A 26,985-nucleotide genomic window follows, 5' to 3' on the forward strand; every position below is an offset into this window, starting at 1 on the left:
TAGAAAAAAAAAATTAAACCTGCTCGTGTTATCATAAATAAATAATAAATCATGCTTTACCACTGGAATCATTGGGGGAATAAAAACATGGCATTTTAGACAGACAGTTATATAATCGTTACTTTAACCTTATACACAGCAAAGTCATTCACTTATGCCTGTGCTTCCACATTATTTTATTACTCATCACTGTCTACATCTTTTTTGAAAGGCAGATTTTTCTTGAGGAAGATCAACTGATCCACATCTTCATGTTTAAGAAACTGCGTTTAACGGTCCATTGTTTTAGCATGTTGCTTCGTTGCCACGACTAGTTTCGTTTTGGGCTGTGAAGAAAACGCTACGGAGCGTGCGTTACAGTGGTTTTGTTAGCTCTCGCGTTGTTATGACACGCCCGTGACGATAGGGTAATGACGGCGACTACTAGCCGTCAGGGATGTCCCGATACCAAAATTATGAGTTCGATACCGATACCTGACTAAATACCTCGATACCCGATACTAAACGATACCACGCAAAAAACCTAAAACATCAGGGAAAAATACTGGAATAGAGAGGACAAAACTTGGAACTGAAAACTTCTTTTATTGAAGTTCACTCTGGTAGTAACATTTTTATTTTGAACAATGTTAAACTGTCACATCTCCAGTGTGACATCAGACCGCTAAATGGTGCTATTATCCTGGTTCCTACTTTTTTAGTTGTACTGAAAATGCTATAGGCAAATCTTAGATCACCTCATACAAGTAACAATAACTGTGTTCCAAAGTAAATTGTTCAAAGTTATAAACAACAACTGCTATGTTTTTTTTTAATAAAAATACTCTCTGTACTTGCAGCTCCTGAACTTTATGTAAAAATAAATAAAAATGTCTTCACAATTCACACATCAATAGAATGAACTGTACAAACTTGTTTTAAATAAAAAAATATTTTCACACAGCTATTTTTTTTAACAAAAAATAAAAGTACTGTACTTGGCTGCAGCTCCTGAGCTTTAGGTTCAACAAAAAAAAAAAAAGTGTTCACAAGAGATTAGAAAGGATGGGAGAGAGGGACAGAGAGAGGAGGAGGGGAGAGAGGAGGAGGGGAGAGAGGGACAGAGAGCACACACACACACACACACACACACACACACACACACACTACAGTTAATGTTTAGGCTACTAAAGTAACCTGGCTTGGGACTGGCAGTATAGTGGTGGTTTATGATGTGTGTATTTTTTTCTAAACGTTTAGGCGTTTTTGCCAATGAATTAGTATAACATTAATATAATTTGATTATTGAAAATATTAGGATGTTCATCAGAGTAGCCTACTGCATACCAAACGCTATGGCAAATGAGGGCCATAAATCTTTTACATGGCATGCAGTATTCTGATGTTGGCTAAACTTTTTGATCTTTGATAGGCTACTTTACTTGACTCATATGCTCCTTGGTGGAGATTCCGTGTTCTGTGAGCACATTGCGTTTATTGCCTCGTGTTTCACTGACACACGAGTAGGCTATTGTGGGACAAATACTCGTTGGGACTTATTTGAAGGCATGTTGTGTGTTGTTATCGTTCACATTCGCTACCTGTCGTTCTTTGAATTCTTGGTACAAATCGGGATGGTTGTCCGCAAGATGTTTCGCCAAGTTGGATGTGTTGGAACCTTTCGCTTGTGTGGCGTTATGGCATCTTTTACACACGGGCTTTGATGTGTCCGCCGCGTTTCCTTCTTCGTCGGCACGGTAAGCGAAGTACCTCCATATTTCGCTTCATGCGTCTTCTTTCTCAACGAGCCTTGGCTGGTTTTGCAGCCCGCTAGTTGTAGGCTGCGGCTCTGTAGGAGCTGCCGTCATTTTTCCTCGTATCTTTCCCCGAGCTGAACTGCTGCTATGAGCTGCTGCTTTGCTGTGAGGGGCGAGGGGAGGGGTGGGGGAAGTCGGTCCACCCACACAGGAGCAGAGCACAGTCAGAGCGAGTGAGTGCAGCGCTGCTGCTGCCTGCTGCACAGCACACACACAACATTCTCCGACGCTCGAAACACATGACATTTTTTTTTCGGTACTAAAATGAGGTAATATAGTACCGTTTTTTGAAAGCAAGTACCGCAATACTATACTGATACCGGTATATCGTACAACAGTACTAGCCGTCCTGCTGAAATTAATGGGAAGTTGAGGCAACCACGACGGCGGTCACAATCTAACTGAACTGTGTGGTGAATGACACAAGCGCAGCATGTAAAAGCTAAATTTGATCATATTAAGCAATGCATTGAACTAGGCATTAGAAGCAGATTCTTGTGCTCGCGATAGCCAAATTCTATCTTTAATCAGTACTCGGTTCATTGAATATTCAATGGCTAATTAGTAATAAGCCATTGTAACGGTGTAACGGTACACAAAAATCTCGGTTCAGGGTTCAGGTTAAGCCTGAAAAGAGAGTCGCTGGAGCAGTATGCTGTGACGTCGTTACTCTCGCGAGACTCCGTAGACGCATGACGCAATCAACTGGCTAGGCTAGCAAGTAACTTTGCTCAAGAAGACTTCAACTAATTTTTCCCAAAAATTATACACGATCGTGATTTACCTTTTTTCTCCGACTCCGCCACACATCAAGGAAACGCCATGGCAACATCCAGTCAACGCAGTGATCTCCCGGCGAAGCGTAAAAAGGCAGATTCTATTGATTCGGCTACATCGACCGAAGATCTGTTGTTAGCAAGCCCACCCGAATACACAAAGTCACTTAGCGAGGGAATTGGATCAATCGATAAGAAAATATCGATAGCATTAGAAATCCTTCAAGCCGAGATTAAAGAGTTAAAAGAAAGCCTCGTGTTTACTCAGCAGGAGGTAGTATATCTCAAGTCGCAAAACGATATCCTTAAAGGCGCCTTCGAGTCGACGACAGGTCTATTAGAATCCCTGAAAAAAGAGAATAAGATAATGAAAGAATCTATTTTGGACCTTCAATCAAGGAGCATGAGGGACAATTTAATTTTCTCTGGCATCGAAGAAAAAACAGTAGAGAAACCAGAAGCCCTCGTTAAGTCATTTATGGCAACATCTCTCAAGCTGCCCAAGGAAATGGTGGATTCGATCAAGTTTGCGAGGGTACACCGTCTTGGGAAGCCAAGAGGAAGCGGTCCGCGTCCAATAATCGCCAAGTTCGAGTTCTACCAGCAGAAAGTACTGGTGAAATCCAAAGGAAGAGAATTACAAGGAACAAGATTCGGCATGAATGATCATTTCCCGCGCGAGATCAACGAAAGACGGAAAATCCTCTATCCAATTCTGAAGCGGTCCAGAGCAGAGGGCAAACGTGCAATTATCACGTTTGACAAACTTTTCATTGATGGTCAACTATACCGAGACAAAGTGCTCACCCCATGGCTATTCTGACCGATAAGTAATGCCTAAATATTTCTATTATGCATACAATGCTGAATGTAGCTGTCTTGATTTAAGCAAGACATATGTATAGATTAGGGAGGCTTAATACTTAGTCTGCTATTCCTAAACACTTCCAGTATGCATATAATGCTGAATTAAATTGTTTTGGGTTGATTAAGGCACATATGTAGAATAGGGCTGCATGATAACTATTTTGTCTGTACCTTCGAAACACTTCCAGTTCGTATATAATGCCGAATTAAGTTGTCTTTTGTTTGAGCAAGGCACATGTGTAGATTAGGATTGCATGATAATCACTTTGTCTGTACTTCCTAAACACTTCCAATATGTACACAATGCCGTATTAAGTAGATTTGATTTCAACAATGCACACGTACAGATCAGGGTTGCATGATAATCACTTAGTCTAGAAGAGTCACGCATGTCTCACACTACACATTTCTATACTGGCGCTCATATCTTTTCTTCTTTTTCTGGGTTATTTGTCTCACCTTTTCCACACCGCTGTTTTCAAACACACACTAAGTACACACTTTAAAATTGTAATGTTTTGTGTTGATGCTACTCACGTATTTAATCCTTCTAACAACGTCTTAATGTTGTGTGAATTATGCCAAGAGGTTTACAAAAAATTGCACTCAGTTTTATTAGAATTTGATTTATTACATACTCGTATGGCTTCTAATGAATGTGAATGGTTGTTGACATTCAGGACCGAATATTATAACACACATCCTGAGATCATTACTTTCCTTAAGATACTTATAAATATCCGCATATGACGTATATAAATTTTGTTTCATTTAATGTGAATGGCTTCCGATCGCAGGCAAAGAGAACTAAAATTATGGAATACATCACCAAATTAAAGGCAGACCTCTTCTTTATGCAAGAGTCACATCTAGCCAAATCCGAAGAGAAATATTTTAAACACTCAAATTTTAACTTGATGTATTCAGCCAGCTATAACAGCAGACAAAGAGGAGTATCAATATTAATAAATAAAAGAATCTCGTTCACATTAAATAGTGCAATTGCAGACCCGGAAGGTAGATTCATAATAGTACAAGCCACCATAAGTAATAAACTGTTCACATTAGTGAACATATATGCCCCAAACAACGAGGACACACAGTTCTTCCACAATATCTTTGGTAAACTGAGTGACATGTCAGAGAGCTCAACAATTATTATAGGAGGGGACTTTAACACAACTCTTGATCCAAGTATAGATAGCTCCAATTTTAAACTCACTAAACAGTCACAAACCGCAAGAACCATTAGGAAATATATGGACGATTTCGGCTTAAGTGACGTCTGGAGAGCAAAACATTTAACAAAAAGGGAATATACCTTTCAATCCCTAGCCCATGGTTCATGTTCAAGAATAGATTTTTTTCTAGCGAATAATTCCGCTATTAATAATATTTCGCCAAGAATACATCCAATAATCATCAGTGATCATGCACCAATTTCTTTAGCCCTTAAAATTGACTCCCGCACGACACCCCACGCAACCTGGCGCTGTAATGATTCCTTATTAGATGACCCAGCATTTGATACATTCGTTAAGAAAGAATGGAAAGACTTTATGGAACTTAACGATTCCCCAAACATCTCACCATCATTGCTTTGGGAAACAGGAAAATGCGTAATTCGAGGCAAGATTATCTCATATTCATCATATAAAAAAAAACAAGAACAGAAGTTGGAAAACGAATTAGAAATAAAAATCAAACAACTGACGGAGGAATTCGCCAATAATCCCACAGACAATACCACAAAAGAACTTTTCAGCGCCAAAGAACGGCTCAATAGTATTCTGTCTAAAAAAACTCAGTTTCTGTTACAACAACTACGATATACCAACTTTGAGCATAATAACAAATCCGGGAAATATTTAGCAAACCAACTCGAACGTAACAAAGAAAAAACATTAATTACAACAATACAAGATTCAGCCGGCGTAATAACACAATCACCAGAAAAAATTAACGAAACTTTCTATAGCTACTACAAAAACTTATACTCGGTGACAATTGATCATAATGAAGACATTGACCTATTCGTTAACAATCTTGACATCCCCCAAATAACTTTGGAAAGCCAACAATTGCTAGATACCCCACTTACCCTCGCTGAATTATGGAATGCCGTAAAGGACATGCCAACAGGTCGCGCACCGGGGCCCGACGGGTTCTCGACATCATATTTTAAACACTTTTGGAATATGCTGGCACCACTTTTCTATAGAATGGTCCAAGAAATCAGTGCAAAGGGTCAAATTAGAGACAATATGAACACTGCAGTAATCAAACTACTGCCAAAAGAAGGGAAAGACCTAACCCAACCAGCAAACTATAGACCAATATCCTTAATGAATACAGATATTAAAATTATTGCAAAGGCTTTAGCTACTAGATTAGAGCAAACTCTTCCCACTATAATTCATAAAGACCAGACCGGCTTTATTAAAGGACGTAACTCTACAAACACTATAAGACGCGTGTTAAATCTTATTAATATTGCACAGAATTATAAACAGAAAGCAATTATCCTCTCTTTGGACGCAGAAAAAGCATTTGACAAAGTCAACTGGATTTTTCTCTTCAAAGTTTTGGAAAAATTTGGCTTCGGTGAGCCATTTATCCGCTGGATAAAAATATTCTACAACGCCCCAAAAGCCACTGTAAACACAAACGGGGTCATCTCACAAAGTTTCTGTCTTCAAAGGGGAACTCGACAAGGCTGTCCACTCTCACCCCTATTATTTGCTCTATTTATTGAACCATTAGCAATTGCAATAAGACAAAACGCTAATATCAAAGGGATCTGCTCGCACACATCGGAACACAAAATTAACTTATACGCAGACGATATACTTCTATATCTAGAAAAACCAGAATCCTCCCTACATGAGACTTTTGAACTAATAAAGACATTTTCACAAATATCAGATTATGCTATAAATTGGTCAAAATCAATTATAATGCCCTTATCAACAAACTCATGGAATCCTGCAAATCAAAATCACAATATTCCAATAGGGAATATAAAGTATCTTGGAATCAACATTTCACCAAAACTTACAGAATTAATTAAACTAAACCATACACCCCTCCTAGCAAAAATATGTGAAGATTTGACACACTGGAATAATCTACCCATCTCACTTTTGGGCCGGATAGCAACAGTCAAAATGAAAGTATTACCACAAATAAACTATTTGTTCTCAATGATCCCCTTTAAACCCACTCAAAAATGGTTTCAAGACCTAGACTCAGCCGTCACAAAATTCTACTTTAAAAACAAGAAAAACCGAATTAGCCTTGCCAAATTGCAAAGAAATAAACCAGAGGGGGGTCTAGAGGCCCCTAATTTCCTACACTATTATATAGCAAATCAAATACAATATCTTATTAGGTGGTTATATCTTAACACTGAACAACAGTCATGGCTAGAATTAGAGCAAACAGACTGCAACCAAATACAATTGGCAAACCTCCCCTTTATTAGCTCTAGTATTAAGCACCATAGCTGCTTCAAAAACCCAATGATAGCATGTACCTTGAAAGCCTGGTGGAGAGGTATGGAAATTACGCAATCACAACAAGACCCGTGTAAATTCTCACCAATCTGGCACAACCCAGACTTTGTAGTTAATAAAATTCCTATTTATTTCAGCACATGGGATGATACGGGAATAAACCAGTTACAGCATTTGTTTAAAGATAATACATTCATGTCATATGAAAAAATAGTACAAGATTTCCAGATCAAAGGGGTCAATTTCCTTCAATACAATAAAATCAGGGCAGCCATCAGAAGCAAATTTCCATCACTAACGGGTACGTTAGACCCACCACCTTTCGTAAATAAAATAATAAATATACATCCTCAACAAAAAAAAATACTTTCAAAAGTATATAAAGCCCTCTCATGTAACAACTCTACTTGCCTACCAATCGAAAAATGGAATAACGAACTTTCGGTAACATTAGATAATAACTATTGGTCCAACATCTGTAAAAATGCATTTATAATGACAAAGAATAAGAACCTTCAGCTTATACAGTTCAAAATACTGCACAGATGGCATATTACTCAATCTAAAATGCACAAAATGGGGTTCTCCCAATCCGATAAATGTATAAGCTGCAACGAAGATATTTCAGATACATACTTTCATGCTCTTTGGCAATGTAAACCAATACAAGATTTCTGGGCACAGATAACGAAGAAACTCTCTTTCCTATTGAACTGCAGGATTCCATTGTCTCCAACTCTTTGTCTGCTTGGCGATCTGAATACAGTGAATATCTCTATCCATCAAACCCGTCCACTACTAGCAAGTCTAACGATAGCCAAAAAAACAATATTGTTGAATTGGAAAAACAAACAAAACATTAGCATTAACCAATGGCTAAATCTAATCATTGAATATATAACATTAGAGAAAATATCTGCCAAACAGACAAATAAAATGGACAAATACGAACAACAGTGGGAAACGGTCGCAAGAATGATGAACATAGACTAAGGATTCTCTCTCACCTGCGAAGGAATGCCACAAAAATAATAAAATTGTATACATAAATGGATGTATGCGGGGTGTCCAGGGAAGTTGTATGCATCCTTCTGCAGCTGGAAACTGGACATGTTTAAATCCGAATTGTTTTATACACTCCCAACAGCATGTAATAAATAATTTTTCTTCCTTCACAGTTTAGTCGGTCAATGGGCTTATTTTACAAGGATACTCATGGACAATTTGGTTTCCAGCTGCTGGGGATCATATGCAACTTTTTTTGGAACACCCTATATATTACTTATCAGACTTGGAACAATTAAGGAACTATGCGTAAATAATACACTTCACTGGTCCTTGGCATACATCTAATGGTGTTTGATAAGCCTCTTCTTCTATCAGCTTTACAGGTGGAGTTTGTTGGCGTCCTGCCCTGGGCCGTCCCGCCGCCGGTCTTGGCCCCCGGGATTTTCGGCCGGGGCTTGTCCGGTTGCGTCTGGCTGTGCGGGGGGTCCCGTCGGGCGCGCGCTGGTGTCGTGGGCGGGTGGGGGGGCCGTGCGGGTGCCGGTCCGGGGCCGCGGCCCTTCCCCGGCCGGCCGGGTTGGGGTTGGGGGTGGGGGCCGGGGGGTGTATGCGGCAGCCATGGTTCCCTCCCAGGTCCGCCCGGCCGGAGCCGCGTCTCCCTGTACCGGGTGCCGGGGAGGTGCCCTCTGGTGCCATACCGCGCGCCCCTCTTGGCCCGGGGGTGGGTTGTGGGGGGTGCGCTTCTCTCCCCTTGGTCTGTTTCCGGCCCTGTCTGCCTCCCTGGGCCGCGGCGGCCGCGGCTGCCCCCCGGCCGGCGGGGTCGTTAGCGGGGCCTCTTGGGGCCCGCGGGGCCTAGGGTGAGGCTTGTTGTCCCTTGCCGGTGGGGTGGACGCCCCCTGGTCGCCGGCGCTTGGTGTGGCGCCTGCTCGGGGTGCGGGGTGGGTGCTCGGTGGGTGGGAGGGGGGTGGGCGGTCGCGGAGGCGCCGTGGGTGTTCTGGGGCGGGGATTGATCGGGGCCCTGACGCTTCTTCCGCCCTGGGGCCGGTGGTTCTGGTGGACGGGGCCACGCCCGCGGGAGCCTGCCTCTTAACTCACGCACTTCTCACTTCGGCACTGTAAATATTTTTCACCCTGGCACTTACATGCTCATACATTTCTCCGGGGAGAGTTGGGACGGGGCTTTACAGTCCCAGCCCGACTCCCCCCTGTTTTTAATGCACCACACACCAAGGTTGTGGGATGGTTGGGACCTGCTGGGGGGGGGGGGGGGGGCCTCACGGCTGCCTCCTCACCACAGGCCCCGCCATCCCTGCACCTTTTTTAAATGCACCACACACATCATACTCCACAGGAGAGCTCTGGCAAAGGGCGGTGGGACGGGCGGCTGGACAGAAACTCCATGCTGCGGTCCCACTGCCCCAAGCCAAGCTCTCCTATTTTAATGCATACATTGCACTACCCTCCCCTCACACCCCCATCACGGTGCTGGGTGATGGCTGCCAGTCGGGAACCTGGCAGCCACAGTAATAGGGTGGTAGGTGGGTCCCACACTTTTTCTATATGGCGTGGCTCCCGGGGTGTGGCCTCCCCTCTGCCTCGGCTGCCGGCCGCGGGAGTGGGTTGGGGGGTCGGGTCTCCGATCTTGCGTCGCCCCATGGCAGTCCCTGGGCGTTCTCCTGCCTCTGCCTTCCCCTCTCTTCTCTGGCTGGGCGTCCGCCCTGCGCTCCGTCGCGGGTCGCTGGCTGGGCGCCGGTGTATCAGCGGGGTGTCGCCTGCACCGGCGGGGGACCCTGCCTTGCCTGGGGCTTGGTGGGCCGCTGGGGGTCCCGTGGCGTGCCGTGCCGGTTGGGGGGCTGTGGCTCGTGGTCCGGGTGGGCGGGCGGGGGTGGGTGTAGGCGTGGGGTTGGTGATGCGTCCCCTCCTGCCATCCCTGAAGGCCGGTTGATGGGCGCGCGGGTGGCCCGGGGGACCACCCTGGGTCCCGGGGGGGGGGTGACGGTGGCTCCTTTGCTGGGCGGTTGGAGGAGGGATGGGCTGCGCATGGATCCCCCCGCCCCCCCGCCCGCCCTCCCTCCCCGGGCTGGCTGGGTGTGGGCCGTGGCCCTGGGTTGGTGCCCGCGCGGTCTCTCCGCCCGTCTGCGTGGCTGTCGCGCGCCCGGTGGGGCTTGCGTGCTGCTGGATGTGGTAGGGCATGCTCGGGTTGGGGGTTCCGGTGCCGGGATTGGCGATGCGGCGGCGTAGGGTTGGTCGCCAACGGGCTTTCACTCATAAGAGATTCACACGATTACTGGGTTCTAGATCACAGAACTGATTTGTGTACACTCTACCCCTTTCAATCACTTAGTTTATAGTCTTATAGACACCCCCACCCCCATTCTCCTCTTTCACTGGCCAATAGGCCCCCACATGGTGTAAACCGGAAATACATCTCGCTGACGATAGCACCAGCATATTAGTAACTAGTTTAGATGTTCAATGTATTTCTTGTTGTTGTTTGTGTATGTGTTTCTTTTCTTTCTTCTCTTGTATTTCTTTTCTTCTGTCCCCCCATAATCCCTTCCTGTTCGCTGCTTTGTCATAATAAAAAGGTATTTTGAATGATCACAATGGGAGTATGTCAGACTCTCAATGTGAAACATTAAAACTGTTCAGAATCCGGGCACTTAGACTTCCATTCTCTGTGTCAAACAGCTGAACAGGACAGGTTTAAAAAAAAAAAAAAAAAATCTCGGTTCAGTACGTACATCGGTTTTGAGTAGTGTTGCACTGATACCATTTTTTGGGCCCGATACCGATACAGATACCTGGCTGTGCAGTATCAGCCGATACCGATACCATTCTGATACCACTCTGTTTGCAAAACAAACAAAAAAAACATATATATATATATATATATATATATGTATATTAGGGCTGTCAAAATTATCGCGTTAACGCGCGGTAATTAATTTTTTTAATTAATCATGTTAAAATATTTGACGCAATTAACGCACATGTCCCGCTCAGACAGTATTCTGCCTTTTGGTAAGTTTTATAGCAAGGCTTTTTGTGCTGTCTAACAGCGAACTCTTGTGGTCGCATTGCAACATGGTTTATTGTTTTCTTGCCAGTTCAATATGGCTGCACGACGTCTCGGGCTGACGCCTACGTTGTAATGTTGTGCTTATATGATCCTTGGACAAGATTTGTCCGTCAGTATGGTTGTTGTAAAGAATGTACATATTATGTTAGTAAGCAAAATGTTATATTTTTTGTATGAGACGCTTTTTTTTTTATGTTTAGTGAACCTGTATAGCGTGCTAAGCTAACGTTGTTGCTAATGCAATGCTTGTGTACTTTTTTTTTTGTAGTTTTACGACGGTCTAAAGAGGACAATGGTTTGAGGCCATTTTATTAATAAATCAGATGAAAAAGGAAGAAGTCTGATTATTAAGGCGTCGTTCACTAGCTGTCTAGCTTTGGAAAAAGTAGACGCTTCGGAGTGAGGACAGCATAGACAGATTTAAATGACAGTAGAGTGAAATGCCCACTACAGTCCTTATGTACCGTATGTTGAATGTATATATCCATCTTGTGTCTTATCTTTCCATTCCAACAATTTATTTTACAGAATATATATATAATTTACAGAATATATATATAATTTATAGAAAAGTATGGCATACTTTTTAGATGGTTTGAATTGCGATTAATTGCGATTAATTTTTAAGCTGTAATTAACTCGATTAAAAATTTTAATCGTTTGACAGCCCTAATATATATATATATATATATATATATATATATATATATATATATATGTATGTGTGTGTGTGTATACAGTGGGGAGAACAAGTATTTGATACACTGCCAATGGGTTTTCCCATTGGCAGTGTATTTGATACACTGTGCATTTGATACACTGCCAATGGGTTTTCCCATTGGCAGTGTATCAAATACTTGTTCTCCCCACTGTATATACGTATAAGGGATGCAAAGATACAGTTAAGTCACGGTTCGGTACGATTTTCGATACAATTCAATACATTTAATGCTCTGAAACAGAAAATACAACTGTTATTATTATCATTATTATTATTTTTTTTTTTGCTAACAAGCAAAAATAACAGTGCCATCATATAAACAAGCATTTTAGTGCATAATATTTATGTGCTTACTTCTTACTGATCTGAAGAAATTTTGTATATAAGTGCTGAGAACAATCTTTACTGTATGTAAAGTGGGGCACACTGTTGATTGCTGCAGCTCTTTTAGCAGCGATATTTACCATACAAGCAAAACATCCTATTTGTGGTCCGAGTCCATCTGTAACATGTACTGAATTAACAGTATTTGCAGCATTATCTATCGTCACTGGTATGGATTGATTTGGCCTGATTAATTTCCATTCAGTCATGGCGGTTTCTAATTCATCAATGTAGTATAAGGACTGCGCGTCGCTCTGGGCTCACGCAGGTAATGGCATGGGATCTAATGTAACACATCTACAGTAGGTTGCTATTTGATGATATCTAGTGTGTGCGCGCGAGAGTTGGCATGGGATCTAACATAGGACATCTAGGTTGCTATTTGATGATATCTAGTGTGCACGCTGCGCCGCTTGAGTGTTTTCTGGCCACAGAAGTCACTTCTGCTCATTACTGCACAGCACCAGCATATGACAATCGACTTTCATAAACAGGACGAGTTTGAAGTACGGTGCCCTTAATTTGCCACTCATTGTTTATCATGAAACCATGAGTTTTCTTAGTCTCCCATGGTCTTAACCTTTCTGATCCCATCGGCGCGACAACAGCAGGCGTTAGCTTACGCATGCTAATTGTTTGTGAATGCCATGTTAGAAAAGCAGCGTAACGTCGCGGATATGTGTTGTAGTGATCATCCTTAATATTGAAGACGATGGTGTTAATTTCGTTTGGTAATTTCGAGAAATAGTCATACAGATGTCATGCATCGGGGATTTGGGAAGTTAGCTCACGTGGGGAGGACAGTACATTTGCGTTCAAGTGATGCCAGTAGATGGTATGGGTGCCCTAAATGTCGGTAATCGTCGATACCGATACCACCAATTCAATGAGGTCAAATGATGCTGGCATTAACTAGTGCAAAAAAGTGTAAACGGAAACACCGAGACTTCACCTCTTTAACAGGAGTCAAAACAATTCTCACTGTTTTTGTGGTATGTCATTGTCTATATTGTTCTAAATGTTAAAATGAATTGAAATGTCCCGGACAACCATTTTCAGAATACTTTGTGTGAGTTCAGATGCTTTTTCTGGTGTGCATTCTGCATTTTTGGGGGAGGGGAAAAACTGTTCAACTTTTGTCTGTTTTAACCTGAAAATAGATAAAGTAGAGGGCACACTGAAATATTACCACAACTATTTTGAATGAGAGGCACACATACTCACAGTAACAAAAATTAAATATAGAGTATTAATCAGTATACTACTATATGTATATACACACAATGATACTTTATGATATAAAGTGACTAACATTAGTGCAGTCATGGATTACAGTAAGCAGGCCAGTGCTGTTTCCATATATATTTTCATTATATTATGTATATACAGGATGTATGAATATATTTTCCCCAAGTGGGAGCTTCCATGATCCTAATAAATTTAATAATAATTCTAAAAAATTATATAATTATATATATACATTAATTATTTTATTAAATAAAAATGCATGTTGATACGACGCACATAAAGGTAACTTCCATTTTAAAAAACATCGTTAGAAAGTTGTATGGATTTACAATCCGCTAGCTTGTTGTTTCTTGTCGTCTTCGAAAATTATACTTGGGTGACGGCGCTTCAAGTGTTCATAGCCGACGTGCTACCGTGGTATGGGAGCTCAACTTAGCAAAGAGTACACAAAGTGGCACCCTCCATATTTTCCTTGATATAATTCCAGGCTCTGGCTATTCTGTCACCAATTCTGCCCTTTTTGGTAATTGGCAGTGTTTTCAACTCCTCGCCATAGTGAGGAGTGAACCGGCGATTCACTTGGCTCGTTGTCGTCGGTTCGGCCCATGTCCTCCTCAGGAAGGCGGCGGCGTGCATAAAAACACCAAGAGGCGTCGGATGGCTCTTTATAGATACTTTAAATGTCCAAAACAAAAACGCAGGGAACTCCGCGCTACGCGCGCAGTTGCGCACTTTCCAAACTCACCGATCTCACGCCCTCTCTTTCGCTCACTCTCTCTCGCTCGCCCACTTTCTTCCTCTTTGCTCAATCTGACAATGCCGGTCACATTGAAATAACAGCGGCCCCCTTGGGGTTGTTAGTAACAACCACTTGCATCGTGAGCGCCCGCCATTCTAAACTTTATCCGCATGTAATTTTTTTTTTAACCCGTCAATACCCGTCGGCGGTATGTTTTGCCCGTCGACGCATTTACGTCATCGATGACGTCGACTAGTCGGGACAGCTCTACTTTACATTTACTCCATTACATTTACTTGAGTAACTTTTTAAGAAAAATGTACTTCTTAGAGTAGTTTTACAATGCAGTGCTTTTTACTTTGAGTAGATTTGTAAAGAAGAAACGTGACTCTTACTCCACTACTTTGGGCTACACAGCTGTTACATTTTTCCTCTTTATTCTACATATTGACTTTATTTACCCCAGAGATGCAGACAGAGGCTCTCATTTTCACCAATGAGGCGTTGCAACAATAACCACACGCTCGACTATACCAATCAAAGGCAACACTGTTTTTTCTCCACTAGAGGCGCTCATGCTCGTTAGACGGGTGGTATATATATATATATTTTTTCTTCCACATGAAAATTATATTTTATTTCAGTCAAATTTTTATCACTCGACAGTGGATAAAGGGTGTCGATGTTCAAAACAATTCAAAAAGTGGTTCAAAATATTGTGTCAACATGGTAATGCAGTCCAAAAAAAACTAATGGTTGACATTGCCACCTCAATAAGGAACAATGAAGATAAAATGATTACTAATTCATGTTTCAAGTATTGTTCTGGTCTGAATTTGAGTGTTTTTATGTCATCTTTTGGCCTAATGTGGTCATGTAAAAGGTTATAGTACAGTATAATAATAACAGTTCATATAGATGACGTTGTTTTACCAAAAAGTCAAGGTTCGCAGTGAGTAAGCAACAGGCACACTTTTGCCTAATAGACAATGTTTATTGATTAGAAATTGCAAATAAATGAATAAATGAAGTTTTATTGATTACAATCCCACAAAGGCAAGCAAAAAACAAGCATAACACAGAACAACCACAGCGCTATGGTCTGAATTGTCAAAAACCCCCACGATGCAGTTAAAAACACACAAACACAAGTAACAATGACGCTAGATAAATTAGTTGTCGAAGCCAAAATATCCCCACGTCACTGTTAAAGACACACAACGAGTTCCATGATAGTAAATCAAGCTCCTACCTGTCGACAATGAAGGGAGGGCCACACACACGTTCCTGGTCTGAGCAATCAAGGAACTCCGGCCGAGCGACTGACGCGTAGAATCCTACGACCGACCCTAGGTGTGGCCCGGAAAAGTCCGCTCTTTATAGGCATATGTCACATGAGAACAGAGGGGGCCGACCCCTGCCCTCAGGAGACATACGGCCTGCCCAAACATGGTAAATTTAGCATGTTTTGCTCAACCTCTTAAGGAGATGAGTCTCGTGTCCAAATATAATTGGTTCACTCGTTGTATCTCTTTAGAAGCATCAAATATCCTGGTTACCATAGTAATGAGCTGAACTGCGACAGAATGGCGAAAATAAGCTGATAAGAAGAAGTAACAGTCAGTCCAAAAGAATGTGTGCACCTAGAGCACACAGTTAGTTACTCTTCCCAAAGACAGTTATGGCGCAGTTAAAAGCAGTTATGTTTATATGTGTGTAGTTATACATATATGGATCAATCGGGTCACAAAAAAGGTCACAAGATCACAAGAAAGGTCATCAAAAGGTTACAGGTGTTTTTTCCCCATTCAGACGTTATGCTGAGAAAAAAAATATATTTCACAAAAATTCATATTCTTCGCAGTTACTCACAATGGTACTTATTACTTGAGTATTCTTTTCAACGAATACTTTTTTACTTGTACTTGAGTAAATTTTTGGATGACTAATTAGGGCCCGAGCATTAAGCGTGCGAAGGCCCTATTGTTTTGCAAAGGATTATTGGGGCCCGAGCACTAGGCGTGCGAAAGCCCTATTGTTTTGCAAAGGATTATTATTATTAGGGCCCGAGCACTAAGCGTGCGAAGGCCCTATTGTTTTTCAAAGGATTATTATTATTTTATTCTTTTTTCAGGGCAAGTGAAAATGGCCAATTTGGAGGCCTGAACATGCACGAAAAGTCACCAAAATTTGCACGCGTAAATTTCAATAATCTTGCGTCGTTACAAAAAAATGTCAAAAAATGGCTCAGTGGAGCCCCCTTGACCCTTAAAATTTTCAAAAAGGCCTCTCCTCTCAGGTTTTCAACGTAGTGCGATGAAATTTGGGGAGTAGATACCTTATGCCTAACTGCTCAAAAAAGCCTCTTGCACCCATATTCCAAACCCAACAGGAAATCGGGTATTTTGGATCAAATGTGAAATTTTCATCGGTTCACAGTTGGAGTTTACATTTGGAGGCCTGAACATGCACGAAAACTCACCAAAATGTGCACATACAAGCAACTTTGCGTAAATTTTGATAATCTATGAAAAAATGTTAACAAAATGGCTCAGTGGCGCCCTCTTGAAATTTTATACAAGGCCTCTCCTCTTAGGTTTTTTCAACGTAGAACAATGAAATTTGGCGAGTCGATACATTGTGCAAAACTGCTCCAAAGAGTCTCTTGCACCCATATTCCAAACCCAACAGGAAGTCGGACATTTTGGATCAAATGTGAAATTTTATCGATTTACATTTGAGACCTTGTCACTGATGGAAATAGTTGGATCGTCTTCAAAATTGGTCAGACTATTCAGGAGACATATGAGATCTTAAGTTTTCAAAATGTTTGAAATGTTAAAAGAGTTTTCATTCAAGGGTCTGACCTGGGTGTGGTCCCATAGTCGGCCATTTTTGGGCAAAACACCAAATTCAGAAAATGATTTAAAAACTCTGTGATACAACGTTCAATCTTTTTCATTTCTCGCATGTATATGAGCTATCCCAGCCTGAACACGACTGCATTGAAATATTACCCATTAGGCCTGGCGCCCCTTAGTGGGAACAGGAAATGGCCTTCTTTACGAGACAGGCTCCTCCTCCAAGGTAAAAAAATCTATTGACCTAAAAGCTGTTTCAGGGGAGCCTCAAGACATGTGTTCAGGTGCCTGATGAAAAATATTGAGGTTTCGTCGAAGCGGAGAGGTCCAAACCAGAAGTGAAAATGACCGTCAACTATTTGTCTCGCCCAAAACTTTGAACAGTCATAACTCGGCAGATACACAACATATCTGCGCCAAACTTCCCGTGCTTGTTGAGAGTCATACCTTGAAGAGTCTTGTAGGGGTCGTTTGCATCAACTCTACAGTGCTAACTAGTGGCGACAGAAAGAAGTTTTAAAAAAGGCCTCTCCTACTGGGTTTTTTCAACGTAGAGCGATGAAATTTGTGGAGTAGATACCTTATGCCTAACTGCTCCAAAAAGCCTCTTGCATCCATATTCCAAATCCAACAGGAAATCGGGTATTTTGGATCGAATGTGAAATTTTTATCGGTTCACATTAGGAGTTTACATTTGGAGGCTTGAACATGCACGAAAACTCACCAAAATTTGCACATACATGCCGCATTGCGTAACGTTCGATAATCTTGCAACGTTTCGAAAACATGTAACAAAATGGCACAGTGGCGCCCCCTTGAATTTTTCCAAAAAGGCCTCTCCATTTAGGTTTTTTCAACGTAAAAGGATGAAATTCGGAGAGTCGATACCTTGTACAAAACTGCTCCAAAAAGTCTCCTTTACGCGCTTTCCAAACCCAACAGGAAATTGGGTATTTTGGATTGAATGTGAAATTTTTATCGATTTACAGTGTGCACATTTGAGACCTTGGCACCTAGGGAATTTGTTTGATCATCCTCAAAATTGGCGAGACTGTTCATGAGGCATATGAAATCTTAAGTTATCAAAATGGTGTTTTCATTCACGGGCCTGACCTGGCCGGGGTGCCAAAGTCGGCCATTTTTTCGGCAAAACACCGAATTCGGAAAATTACTGATAACTCCCTCATACAACGTTCAATCTATTTTAAATCTGGCATGTGTGTGAGGCATCCCAGCCTGAGGAGGACTGGATTGAAAATTTACCATTTGTGCCTGGCGCCTCCTAGTGGGAACAGGAAATGCCCTTTTTTACAGGACACACTCCTCCTCTAAAGGGAAAAAATCTATCTCAAACCTGCATAAGGGGAGCCTTAAGACATGTGTTCAGATGCCTGATGAAAATGATTGAGGTTTGGTTGAAGCAGAAGGGTCCAACAAGAAAGTGATAATGACTGTCACCATTCTGTCTCTTCACACATTTTGAACAGTCATAACTTGGCAGATATAAATGATATCTTCTCCAAACTTCCCATGCTTGGTGAGAGTCTTACCCTGAAGAGTCCAGTAGTGGTAATTTGCATCGACTCTGTAGCGCCAACTAGTGGCAGCAGAATTTGTGGTCACTGCATGCTCGAAAACTCAAAACAATTTCTCATCCCAGAAAAAGAAGCGAGTTTAAAGCATGTTAGGTTCTCACTGGATGATTAGAAGGGGGCTGTCTGCCACCACCCCGACCTGCGTGACGTCCAAGTTGCGCCAAAGTGCGAGGGCCCGTTCAGTCCTGCTTGCAGGCCTAGTTTTACTTGAAACTTGAGTAATATTATCTGGAAGTAACGTTACAATTACTTGCGTATAATTTTTGGCTACTCTACTCACCCCTGCATTTTAGTGGCAGGGTTCGTAACGTTTTTAATGCCCAAATTCAAGCTCTTTTAAAAGAACTTTCAAGACCATTTTTACAGTACCTTTTAAATATTATCCCAATGAGTTTTTATTGGGATTTTTTTTTTTTTTTTAATATGGTGGAAATCATCAAATTGCGCCTTCTCGACGACCCTGGAGGCTCGAGAAATTTACGATGAAAAGTGGCCGTTCTGTATTTCGTCTATTTTTTCCAAAAATAAATAATGGTTTCCAACTATTTTGAACGAACATTGAGAGACGAGCACATATTTTTGTGTCCACAGGAAATACGTCAACTTGGTGAAAATACACACTCAGCAAGAAAACAGTACATTATATTCAATGAATAATACCCAACTAGACTCCACAAACACACAGAAAAAAAAGTGATCGATATGCTATGCTAACGCAGTGCTTCTCAATTATTTTCTGTGACGCCCTTCCCCAGGAAGACATAAATGTTTCACCCCCCCAGCCCTATGCCGACACTGTAAACAGTATCATGTTTATAAAATTATTATTATTATTATAAAGTACACCTCTGCATAATATTGTGTTTTTTTTCTATTGAAGAAAAGTACAAATTAACTCACAATGAAGTACAACTTTATTAACATTGTTTTGTCTGTAACAGAAAAGACCTAAAGCGCATCAAGTTTGCCTGAGTTAAAAAGTCACATCTAAACTAAAAATTCACTCAAGGTAAATTTTTATACCATTTGGTACTGAAAAATAAAATTGAATAAAATAAAAAAATAAAAAAACAATACATTCAAATCAATTAGCAACGTTAACTCACGAGTACATTGAAAGAACAGTAATGATTGGAGAGAAAAAACGACACTGTCATTGGACAGAGGGACAGTTTATATTTTTGCTGTACGGTTTATTGGCTCCTTTGCAATAGTGTGAGGTTATTTTGCACTGAGCATGCTAAACAGTGCTCGCTGGTTTACTGATCTAACATTGATTATGGCTTGATATATTAACCCTTGAGAGTCGAAGGACGCGCCTGCGCGTCCTCAGCGCACGTCGTCTTTGAAGCTCCCTCACGTTTTAAATACGTCACCCACATGCCGTTGGTTGATCTCGTTTTAAAGTGCGGAAGTTGCGGTTTACTCTCGTTATTATTTGAAGTCAATCGACCAATTAAAGCGTGAGATATTGTCATTTAAGTTTTATAGTTTTATTGTCCTCTCAAAAAAACATTAAAACGCTGCATGGATCATTTGTTTGTGTCTATATTTCCATCATTTCTTGTCCTTTTTCAAAACGGAAGCTCCATGAAAAAAACACAAATCAAACGAACCCTTTCGAAGTCACAGTGGAAGCACAAAATGCGTTTTTTAAATAAATATAACTGCCATGCAAGGGTTCAATCCCGGGCTTCGGCCTTCCTGTGTGGAGTTTGCATGTTCTCCCCGTGCCTGCGTGGGTTTCCTCCGGGAACTCCGGTTTCCTCCCACATCCCAAAAACATGCATGGTAGGCTGATTGAACACTCTAAATTGTCCATAGGTGTGAGTGTGTGCGTGAATGGTTGTGTGTCTCCTTGTGCCCTGCGATTTGGCTGGCAACCAATTCAGGGTGTCCCCTGCCTACTGCCCGAAGTCAGCTGGGATAGGCTCCAGCACCTCCGCGACCCTCGTGAGGAATAAGCGGCATGGAAAATGAATGAATGAATGAATGAAAAAAAAATAACTGCCATGCGAGGTTCCACCGAACGAGAGGGAGGAGTGTTCTGAAGCAGCGAGGTGGCGAGCCGACGGCCGTTTGGATCGAGCAGCGACTTTGTGTGACTTTGAGAATGAACGGAAAACTAAATTTAGCGCAAGCAATTGTGCTATTTGATCAACTTGAGGAAGAGGATGGTCCAAATTCGTCATCATCGTCTTCTTCGGAAGAGTCCTCGAGTCAAGATAGTGACGTATTTGAACACGTGGGTGACGCCATCGACGAGCAGAGGTAAGCAAACTCACTTTTTTTTTTTTAGGCTGGAAAAAGTTTCTTTTGAAAGTTTCTTTTGATATTGCAAGACAAAGTTAATTTTGATGCAATATAAGTGTGTGTTTGTGTATATAATAATAAAATGTGCATATCAGATCAAAGTCGTACGTGAACTGTGTGTATCCAAGGCAGGAATTTATAATTGTGGTGATCTTCTTTCTATATGAAGATTAGGGATGTAGCACATATTCAGCTATGGTATTCTTTCTATTGTCATACATATAGATTTCCATTATTATTTATTGCTGTATATATTTTTATTTTATACTTTATTATTTTCATAAATACTGACTTTTTTTCATGTACATTTATAGTGACAATGAAAGTAAAGTGAAATGAAAATGGAATGGTGGAAAGAGGACCAACACCCCATGGAAGTGTGGGCTGTGTGATGTCGCCCTGTTTCGAATTCCAGGACGAAAATGCTTTTCGGAGTGGCATGCCTGAAAAAAATTTAACTTGTTTATTGTAAATATTTTTGAAAATACTCCCCCCCCCCCCCCAATGTTATATATATATATACATTTTTTCCCACAATCAGTCTTCTCAATTTGTGTATATAAATGTGTGTTCAAGAAGCTTGATTGTGTGTACATAGTTTTCATCAGGTGATGGGCCACAATACCTAAACTCATAAAGAGATGGCCTCTAAACACTTTTTGTGTTAGATGGTATATATTTTTTCACTGTTCGGTCTGCTATATATAACCTGTTTTGACTAGAGCATGTATAAAGGCAAAAAACGCCTATGCTATACCTGTTGTTTGTGTTGAATTGTCAAATATAAGACTATTTATTCAAAATTTTTTGGTTGAATGTTCATCCTAACATGTTGAATAAATATTACAAAGTTTCAAAACGGTTCGTTACGCATGTTTGGTTGTCAATTGGACATCAAAATAAAAAATTTTGACAAAACGATTGTGGAATTTTTGGTCTTTTTGGGCCCAAAATGATGATTTGTAATTGGTCAGTGACGGAAACAACAGTTTGGACATGAAGTTCAAGGTGTCACAAAAAAAGGGACCAAACCAGGCCATCGTAAACAATTCTTTCTTTGAAATATAAAGGCAACTTCAAAGGCATGCAAAATCAGACAAAATAGGCCCAGACCTTAAAGGGTTAATATATACTGTATTGTCACTGTTATTATAAATTGGTCAAAAAGAAATTGATTGTGGCTTTCTGAAAAACAATACATTTTTACATTTAGGCACTCCTTCAACCATCATACTTTTTCTGTTATAAACTGACCCGGCCCCTCATCAGAGAAGGGAAAAGTGATATGGCCCTCAGAGGAAAAAGTTTGGGGAACCCTGGCCTAACTATTTGAGAAGTACTTCCATACAGTAACAATGACAACAAAACAAAGTCTGATATTACATCAAAAATACAACTAATGTCATGACCTTACCTTCATTTCCTTTTGTTGTTCAGTTGTTCGTCGTCACTTGGATTTCCTCTCCTTATTTTCCACGTCTCTACTCTTTGATGTTCGGGATTGCGTTGGCCTCCCTTCAGTCAGTGGTAATTGTCGCATCTTAAAAGACAAATCGAGAAGCGTCTCATACAATTAAATGTAATCACGCTCAAATTACCCGATCGACTTTTCCTGAAAGCAATCTTTACAAATCGGAAGTGGCGAGAAGCCAAGGGAATCGGAATGCGTTAACGTGTTTTCGCTAGCGAGCGAAGCTAAACTAAACTAAGTTAAGTAAGCCTGCGAAGCTTTAACGTGAAGCCAAACGACTTCCACTATGCTTTAAAATGGGACTTTTTAGTCCACTAAATTCTTACTTCGGTACTTACTCAAAGAAAATGTTTTGAAGGAGGTCGTTTGGCTATGAGAAGGGAACACGAAAGAACAGCAAGTCCCAGATGGGTCCACAAAGGTTGCGTACGTACGTCAAGTGAACCGGAAGTAAAAACGTTCCAGTCCTGAAACTTCAGCGTGATATGATCAAGTGTTTGGAAATTCCATCACGACTTCACATCACTGGAATTAAAAAAAAAAAAAAAATCAATAAATACGATCAACATATCCGAATTCGAGTCATCACTATCAATACCTCAATTAGAAGGCTCGGAATTTAAATATTTCGTAAATGTGTACACTGACTTTATCCGATTTACTGGACTGCTACTGCTGGACTTCTTCCAGCAAAGAACTCGGGTCATTTTTAAGCATTGAAGATTCTCAAGCTCATTTAATTTAGCTTTTTTCCCTCCGCTAACCATTCCTAGAGTACGAAAGAAGAAGAGTGCAAAGAAGAACTACATCGAGGCGAAGAGAAGGAACGGCCAGGAGAGGCCGCTTTTGGCAAGAAGCATAGACTCAAACCAGGTTGTTTCTTTGGGCTACGCAAGAGCCGTTACATTTTTCCTCTTTATTCTTCATCAGGTTGACCATATTTTGATTTCCAAAAAAGAGGACACTTTGCCCAGCCTCGAGATACTTGAATTTTACTCGACGTTCACTCAAAGATGCCTATATCACTTTAATATGTTTAAAGTGTGCCTCCTATGTCTGGACAGAAAAATTCAGTTTTGTTGTTGTTGTTGTTTTTTTTTTTTTTTTTTTTTTTTAAAAAGCCAAAAATAGTATATAATATATACGATACGGAAATAAGTTTTTGTTTTTTGTTTTTGCTCAACAGGCTTCATTTTTACTAAAACAATCAAACGCGAAAAAAATAAAAAAATAAAATAAAAATTAAAAAAAAGGCAACAAAAAGATAAATAAATAATGACAAAAAAATATCATGCAGACCCGTGGAAATATAGTACAGTCAATACAGCCACACAGTAGGCTTGTGCCACATAAATATTTTTATAAATTATTATCACGAGAATTGCCGTTGAGAAATTGTTATTCCCACTCAATTTTTATTCTCATTCAATGTTCTAGATTGCACGCAAACAATAACTAAAATAAACTGGCAAACTATTCAACCGGCATGTTTCCAAACGCAGCAGTTCAAAACTACGTTTCCCATAATGCGTAGTGCGGCTTAGATAGCTCACTGATAGCTACCCTGTTAGCGAGTACCGGGAGACGAGGCAAAATCAAACTTTGCTATATAAGTTTACAATCATCTGTAGCACAACGATGCGACACCAAACGGGATTTTACAGATCACGCTAGTACAAAACTCCGACAGAAGTCAACAGTTGTCATTATATACGTATTTATCGTAAAAAACTTAACAACTGTGCAGGCGCTCCCAATTAGAATATAATACTAACATTCAACCAAATACACAAATGCAGAACAATTAATACAAGACTAATACAACATACTGCATCTCTTTGTACCCATATATTGTATAGTATATAACAGAAGACACATGAGCGACATTAACAGAAGATAAACTTACAGAAAGGTGTACGGAGCACTATAAACGTCTCTTACAACTACTCCTTATTGTAGTCTGTAACTGTCTGTTTTCTTGCTAAACCGTCAACCCAGTAGATGGCAGTAATGCCCCATAATACAAGGGGTGAACTGTACTCCTTCTCCCACCCCTACTAGTAGGAGCCACGACGACACAGGCAAGCGCTGCCCTCCAGGGGCCGGAGGGATTCTCTTCAAATTGGTCCCGTGAAAGATAATAAAAACCAGACGTTTTCATGAATTTATAAAACCCGGCCGGATGACGAGGACACAACGTGAAAGGTGGACATGTCCGGGCAAAAGAGGACGTTTGGTCACCCTATTCTACATACTGTATTAATTATTATTATTATTATTATTATTAGTTTGCCAGCGATGCTAAGAGATATGCATGGTGTATTACTGGGGTAGCTCTACCGATTTCACTAATTAGACATCGCAACATTGATCACATGACTCCATTACACCAATCAGACGCCAGCTTGCCGTTCTATCTTCACCCCAGCTTCTTCAATCATGTAATGTCTTTATTGCACCGTAAAAAATGAAGTATTTGATATAGAGTTTGGCTCTCAACATGACTCGAAAGCGCAGATTTTAACCTCTCTCCCAGTTTTTATTTGGCACCGATTGATATAACAAAACTTTTTTTTATAATTAAAGATTTGTCTGCGAGCCAGATGCTCCTGACCCCTGCTCTAAATTGTACTGTCCTCTCCAAGATGTTGGAGCGAAGTCCTAGGTAGACAGTGAGCTAAGCTCCGAAATGTCAGACGTCCGTGTGGTTTGCTGACTTTATTCAGCTTCTAATGACATCAACACTTTCAGATGAGACTAAAATAAAATGAAATTAAATCCGTCTCATCTCCAACAGCAGCAATTCAAATTGGCATTTACAAGTAGCTGCTGATACAGCAATAACAAATGATTAGCATGTATCACTTAGCGTCCGCACATCATCAAAAACAATCACATAAACTGGCCCCAAGTATTCGACCATAACGGAAAGCGCAAAAGAAACTATACGAAAGGGGTTGTATACAGCTGTTGCCTCTGGATGCTTCACAAACAACAAATGTCAACAAAGGCTGTCACTTCTGTCATTTGGCTGCTGTGTCTGTGTGTGTGTCTGTACATGCGCTCGCTCCCTGTTACATGCTTTTATTTTGGAGCAGGAAGAATAGATCACAAAACAAAAGTCGACATTAAAAAAAAAAAAAAAAAAAAAAAAAGACTCATGGATTGTAAAATTGAAATTGCGTAATTCGGGTCCGTCGTAAACGGGGGACTACCTGTTTGTATATTTATCTATAGGAAAATAAAGTAAGTAAATATATACTCAATGATATGAAATGATACTTTTTGGCCACTAGGGGGGCGCCTACCTCCCCTCAATCTCTGCGGATGTATAAAAGTACATTTATATCAATTTATTCCCGAAAGCTCATCCATCATTCGTGTAACCGTTTTTGTTTTATGGTTGCACAACATATGCCTTTAATTAAAACATTTTCTCTTATTTAGAAACCTGCTTTAGTCCAAACCTGCTTAAAGCAGGATTCTAAATACTCCACGCCTCCGTTTTTGCAGTTAAAGCCAAAATAAACCCTAATTTCAGATTTATAAAAGGATGAATCCAAGCAAAACGACCGGAAGTACCCCGTCCACCATTGCTGAGGTGTGCCGCTCTCAGCATACAGCAGCTAATGTTACTGTTAACATCGACTAACGGTGGGCTTCTATAGACCCTACCCACCTACGTCACAAAACCACGTGCTCGCTGTATGGTTCCGCCCACTTGTCCGTCATTTTGTCTCTGTATTAGCATTGGTTTCAATTGATCGAGGAATTTAAAATGCATTTCATGGTAGACCCGGTGCTTTCTGATGCCGTAAACTCACTGCATGTGTTGCATAAAAGGCGTTATGTGGAAAAGCTTCGTTCTATACAGTCGCCAGATCCATATTTAATGCCTAAATCGATGATTTTTGACCGGCTGCCTTCGCCGTCTCTGCCTGACCCTGATATTTACAACTATCTTGTCCACACAAAATCAGCCTATTCTCACGAAAGTTTGAAAAACTTTAAGAGCTTGGAGGCTTATAAATGCTACGTTGCTGGTTGGGTGAAACAGGTCCTCGTACACGAAAATTCGGCAGGAATCTTGTGCTCGGAAGGTGAGTTACGAAATTTTCAATTCAAAATCTTTTGTTCTTGCTAACATCCACTGTCAAGTCTAATGTATTTCATGTCGTTTGTCAATGGAGTTAAGGCTTTTAATGTTTATATAGTTTAGCGATAGCAATCTCACTACATACATACGTGTATGTTGTCGGCGATTAGCCTAGCAATGATCTTAATTGTGGTTGTCAGCCCAAAACCCTCTAAATATATATTAAATGCGTCTTACCAGATATAAAATGACTACTACATAATCTGTGGTAATCGTTTGGAGCCCAGTTTTCTCGTCGAATTGCAGCAGCCCATTTCGCTCTCCTCTTTGGAGAATACGGTAAAACTTCAAGTCTCTCCTTCCATCTTCTCTGTTAGTGCAACCAACAGCCACACACGCCTTCACCATTTTGATTATTAATGTTAAGGAGCAGAAAAACACGCCGTAAATAGGAGGAATGTACGTAGCCGTAACAGGTTAACACTATGTTTTGATGGTCAATTGGGCGGTACCATT

The 26,985-nt window shown here is 40.8% G+C and overlaps 1 protein-coding gene across 4 annotated transcripts in view; it reads right to left on the reverse strand.

Moving 5' to 3' along the window:
• LOC130915387 (gastrula zinc finger protein XlCGF57.1-like) overlaps window positions 1-22,898 on the reverse strand; it is a 45,541-nt gene extending 22,643 nt beyond the window's left edge. For 2 of the 4 annotated variants that reach the window (XR_009063079.1, XR_009063083.1), the window contains exons 1-2: window positions 22,712-22,856; window positions 22,317-22,442 (exon numbers count right to left, since the gene is read on the reverse strand). The gene's annotated coding sequence lies outside the window, so the exon portion shown is untranslated. Of the gene's footprint in view, window positions 1-15,385; window positions 21,346-22,316; window positions 22,443-22,711 lie in introns of all 4 variants that reach the window. The other 2 variants (XR_009063086.1, XR_009063085.1) reach the window with 2 other exon arrangements.
• Between the last annotated feature and the right edge of the window lie 4,087 nt (window positions 22,899-26,985).

This window comes from Corythoichthys intestinalis, chromosome 1 (genome assembly GCF_030265065.1).
Source record: "Corythoichthys intestinalis isolate RoL2023-P3 chromosome 1, ASM3026506v1, whole genome shotgun sequence".
NCBI lineage: Eukaryota > Metazoa > Chordata > Actinopteri > Syngnathiformes > Syngnathidae > Corythoichthys > Corythoichthys intestinalis.